Here is a 5845-nt window from a genome sequence, read left to right on the forward strand (position 1 = left end):
TGTTTATGATCGGTCTGTAGGTCTGGTCTTTAGTCCTGTACCAGCAGTTTTTGATGTTATTGCGTTGTTTTATGAGAGTGAGTGTAGGGGTGGTGTGCGTAGGTATATTGGTGTTGGTGTGAATGTGAGTATTGATGTGTTTGCAGCGTCTCGTATGGTTTGTTGTAGAATGACAATGGCCATACTTATGTCTTGTAGTGAGTTGAGTGTTGTAATGTTGGGTATGTTGTCGTATACGTGTGTTTTGTAGTTTCCAGTCGGCTTGTCGAAAATTGTATTTGATGTCTGTAGGTGGGGTTGGTGTGTGTTTGCCTAACTGATAAAGTACTGGTAGGTGGTCATTGTCACTAAACTCTAGTGTAGTGCAGTTAGTGAATCTGTGTGGTTGTTGCGTGAGAAGCAGGTCAAGTGTGGATGTGTATGAGGGGTTTGATGTTGATTGAGGGGGTTGATTGACTATAATAATAAATACAAAATATATAGGACATCAGTAGTTTTTTCTTTTCACAAGGTAGCCACAACAGAGATTTGTGTGGGCAGCGATTGGTAATATTGGCATTACTCGCTAATCCTTTATTTATCATTAACATTCTGCTAAATCGAGAAATTGAAAAATTGAAATATTAGCAAATTCAATTAGTAACGATTTTTAATAATCTTTATTTTTGCCTTTGCTTACCTACTTTGGGAGTATAACTCGTGACTTTGATTGGTTTACTCTCATAAGATCTGCTTTAATTCGTTTACTTGCTGAAATCCATGCCCCATTTTTGAGCCACCAATGCGTTAGGAAAAATATTTGACCACAGGAGGAAACGTTGAATGTTTTTCTAAAGCGGGTGGCAGTTTGTAAACGGGTTTGGTGTTGATAAGGTCGCTTGGTGGGGGGTGGTCTGTGTTAGACAAAGCCTGACGTGACAGCTCTCAGATAACAAGTTCACAAGTTAAACAGCACCGCGGTCGGCTAATTCAGGTTTTTTTCAAGACTCAGAAAAAATTCTCCGTTTAGAAATAATCCAGTATTTCAAAAAAAAAAATTTAAGAAACAAGATGATAAAATTATAAAGATGTTATGTTTTTACACCATGTTAGTTATCTTTCTCTTTGCTTAGAGCAAATATTTATTTCTGAACTAACAATAATCTGAGAGCTTATATTCCCAGAGCCCAAGAGGAAAAAAAGGGTAATTTCCCCCTAATTTATTTATTCCCTTAATAAAAACTATATACAGTTAAGAGTTAAAATTGTTGACTGTCCGAAGTTAGAATTTTTTTAGCAATTATCATAAAAACTACTACTTCAAAAAGAATTTGTTAGAAACTCATTTATAGTATATTCAACTAGATTTAATTTGAGTGCAAATTAACATTTGTAGGTCTAATGATTCCTAAGTTAAAGTAACCTCCCCACCCCCAAAAAAAAATTAACAAACTACTGATTTTTTGTTATGAAATATTACTTTTATGAAAGTGTATCTGAAGAAATATTGAATGTAAACAGCTCCATTAAATAATATTAATATCCGAATAAATATAAAATTGTAGATGTAGTTTCCAATTGCTTGAGTAGATCTACTTGGGTTAGCATGAAAAATCAAATATTATGGACGGAAGTAGATACCATAATTTAGTTCTAACTACGGGCCATAATATGAAAGGGTGTGTGAGGTGATAATAGACAATCTTTACATTTTTATTAGTGTAGCTTTTTATCTTATTTTTTGAGAGGCAGTTTTTCTGTAGTTAGGGTTGGTGCCAAGATTCGATCTTTACTAATCGCGTGATCCAGCCACTTTGTTATGCTACCCCATCCTTCACCTTCATTTAAGGAGTGGGTAAAATCTGGATTACTGTCAGGATTAAATTGGAAAATTGTTGAAGAATTACTTTATTTAGAAGCATACATTTTTTTTTTATTAATTTAAAGTGATTTTTTTTTTAATTTCTACGGAATTAAGAAAATAATTATTATTCTTATTTGAAATAACTTATAACATTAATAATTCACTTTTTTTTTTTTAATCTGTAAATTTATAGACCTAAAAGATATTTTATTTATTCATATTATTCTCTGAATTTTCATATTGGTTCCCAATACAGTATGGGAACATCTTTTATTGAGGATAGCAAAAATATTGTCAGGTATGTTGCATTTTGGGTTACGCCTGTCAGGATTGAATTGGAAAATTGTTGAAGAATTATTTCATTTAGAAGCATACATTTTTTTTATTAATTTAAAGTAATTTTTTTTTAAATTTCTACCGAATTAATAAAAAAATTATTATTCTAATTTGAAATAACTTATAACATTAATAATTCACTTTTTTTATTATTTTATTTTTATATGTAAATCTATAGATCTAAAAGATATTTTATTTACTCTTATAATTCTGTGAACTTTCATATTGGTTCCCAATACAGTATGGGAACATCTTTTATTGAGGATAGCAAAAATATTGTCAGGTATGTTGCATTTTGGGTTACGCCCGTCGAAGCTAGTGGTGGTCCTAGGCAGTTTTTGCTGGCTACAGCTGGGGCAGATGAGCCACTTTTTTCTGACTTGCAACATCAGCCTTTTTAAGTCAACTCTTTTATTCGAGGTGCTACTATTTTTTGTTTTCTTAACATTAATTATTTTTTATTTTATATTTCACGTTATTTAAGTAATTATTAAATGAGAAAAAAATTATTGAAAAATGAAAATTATTTTCTAAACGTTGTATGTTCTATCTCCTGTTTCCTAACTACCTTCTTTCAGTTAAATTAGAGCTAGGGGAAAGCATTTTTTTTTTTAGTATATTAACCAGATTTTGATTTGTAATGTGGTTTTAAATCGAATCAGTTGTATTGTTAGTAGCCATGTAATTGCCTTTTTGTTTAAGTATTTTGGTAAAATAAAATATTTTTATTAATATTTAATTAAAACCTTCACTATAGTAAATAAACCATGAAGGGTCCAGTTCTCGATTAAGAATTACTTATTTTTACTTATTGTTATAACAGGAGGTAATGAAGTCACAATACGTATTTCACCTCCCGGTTTCTATCTTCCTATCCAGTAAATGTCACATTGCCCCCAATATGGAATACGGGTGAGCCCTATGTTGTTCTCTGACACCATAGCTAATTCATGGGAGCTTGGAGGTCCTGTATCTTGCCCATTGGGCTATTCCAATTTAATTAATAATTATTAATTCGTTTTATCACTCTCATCGGACAATCATTCCTTTGCATTATCTAATTTAGAAAAAAAATGTTTTAAAAAATCAAGATCTAGTAGTTTTTTAGACACGGTATTAATTTCGTAAATATAGGCTTTACAAGAAAATTTACTTATTCTCATGTATAAACGAAAGTAGTTGACGAAATTTGATTTATCTTCTTTTTTTTTTATAATAAATGGTTTATCAAAAATAAATAAATATTTTAATTTGTACCAGACCATGCTTACTCTAATCTCTAACGTTTCTACAAGATTAGACTAAATCGGACAAGCCGGTAGCAAAATATTTTAAGGATATAAACATAAAAATAGTTTAAGCAATAAACGATTGCTTGTGCGTAAATGAATGGAGTTGATGGCATTTTAAATTTAGAATTAAATTGATATTGGAACCGATTTACACTAATATTCAAATTTCTTTTTATTTTGGGCCATATCAGATAAGCCGTTTTTTTAAGCCTACAGGAAAATAAATTTGCACAAGCTTAAGTGGAACTAGTGATAATTTCATTTATCATATAAAATTGATATTGGATTCTTTTTACACTAATCTCCAACTTTTCTTTCAATCGCAAAAAAAAAGTAAACAATTTATTAAGATCTGTGTGCGGAAAATCAAATAAACCTACTGACCAAAATCATTTTAGAATTCAATTTCCCGTAAGAATCTATCATCATAATTTAAGTTTTCTGGTCCCGCTTAGGACACTCAATTTTCATCATTTGGATTCTGAATAATTCTATAGGTTTTATTTATTTATTTTTGTTTTCGATTTTTCGCGTCATAATGGTTTAATGAACTCAATTGTGTGTATAACTGTTTACATTATATTTATTGTAAGATGGTTAGTATAGGTTTATTACTGAAGACAAAAAAAATTTATTACTGTCAGGTAGACTATTATACATCTTAACGTTAAAGTAAAGTTTAACAAAAGAAATTAATAAGAAAAAAAATTAAAAAAAAAAAAAAAACAGTAATAATATATGTTGAACATAACTAATAACGTGGGTAAGGAAAATTGAGAAAAGAAGGATGGGAAGGGGTAAAATAAAGATAGGAAAAAAAAAGAGAATAAAACATATAAAACGAACCTGTTAGCTTGAAATCTTACCGCCAAGTGGCTTTAGCGCCGAGAACGGCCAAACTTCGAATTAAAAAATACGTTACAAGAATTATTCATTTATCTTTCCATAATTTTAATTTTTAAATTATTAATAAACTAATATATTCATATTTCTTTGCATTATATAACTTCATTTCTATTTTATTTCCTTAATTATGTTATTTTTCCTTCTTATTCAATTACCTATGTATACATGTTATTTTCCACTTCTCTCATCATTTTATTTTATTAATCCATTCTGTAAAATTATTTACTTTATTTCATTCTGTAAAATTATTTACTTTATTTCATTCTGTTTATATTTTCTTTTTTACTTTCTGTATTCATTGGTTGTTATCTTCTTCTGTTCTTAGCCCTGATGAAGGCTAGAAATTCTAGCTGAAACGTTGACATGATTAAATAAGTTAGTTCAACTTATTTGTGTTTTAATTTGACCGCAAGATGGTGGGGGATCTTCTCCTCGTATAAGTCATCCCCGGCCAACTATCTCTCATGACTATCGATAATTTATCATAAAAAAAAATAAGATAAAACATGGATATGGAAAACTTTCTATCTTAGACAACGCAATAAGTCTCAGTTTTATCAATAGGAATTCAGATATGGATTTAATTGACTCCGATAACTATTCGATTTCGAATATTTACGAATTTATTTCATCATAAATGTTACAAAATTTCATTGTTGCTTACTCATCTCGACATAAAAATAAAACTTGTAAAAAAATTGTATATTAATAGGTTATCCGTTTTGATGTGACTCATCTTGAGTAATTACGATTTCTTAGTCAGTTTAGAATTTCTCTTGATCTAAAATGACTTGAAAAATTCAATATACTTTCATAAGTATATATATTTCACATATAATTGTTACATTACAATATATGCATATATATTGTATGGTAACAATTACATGTTACCATATATATATATATAATAGATTAAATGCGGTAAATATATATGAACTTGAACGATTAGTTTTTTTTTGAAAATAAGAAATCTTTTCTACTTTGTGTTGGAAACAATACAAATTAGTCTAACGTCTATTTTAGAATCCCATTGGGCAGGCCATATATTTTGGCTGACCTAATTTTAAGGTACCTAACTTAAAAATTAGAAACAGTTTTTTTTTTAGTCATTTGTTTCAAATTATTGGTAATTTTAATTTTAAATTCATTAGAGTCATTGATTTTTTATGGGTTTTGATAGTAGTAAAAAAGTGTTCATTTTTGTTTTAGATTTAGAACAGTATTTGTTGTTCTGTAATTGTTGGTGAGAAAGACAATTTGGGTGATTTTCGGTCAATTTATTATCATTTTTATTATCAGTCATTTATTAGTATTTTTAATTTTTTATTTATTTATTGATAAGTACTAAAATATGTCACAACCTTGGGCAATAAGTTATAGTGATAAATTATCACATTCATACCAAAACTATATAATAAATAAAAATAATCATTATAAAAAGTAAATAAATTATAATAAAATCTTTTTG

The 5845-nt window shown here is 28.7% G+C and overlaps 1 long non-coding RNA gene across 1 annotated transcript in view; it reads left to right on the forward strand.

The window, feature by feature from the left end:
• Nucleotides 1-5845, forward strand: part of LOC136797015 (uncharacterized) — a 356578-nt gene that overhangs the window by 60862 nt on the left and 289871 nt on the right. The gene's annotated exons all lie outside the window — the stretch shown is intronic.

Source organism: Halyomorpha halys, unplaced genomic scaffold (assembly GCF_000696795.3).
Source record: "Halyomorpha halys isolate HHAL.00 unplaced genomic scaffold, Hhal_1.1 Scaffold41.1, whole genome shotgun sequence".
NCBI classification, from domain to species: Eukaryota; Metazoa; Arthropoda; class Insecta; order Hemiptera; family Pentatomidae; genus Halyomorpha; species Halyomorpha halys.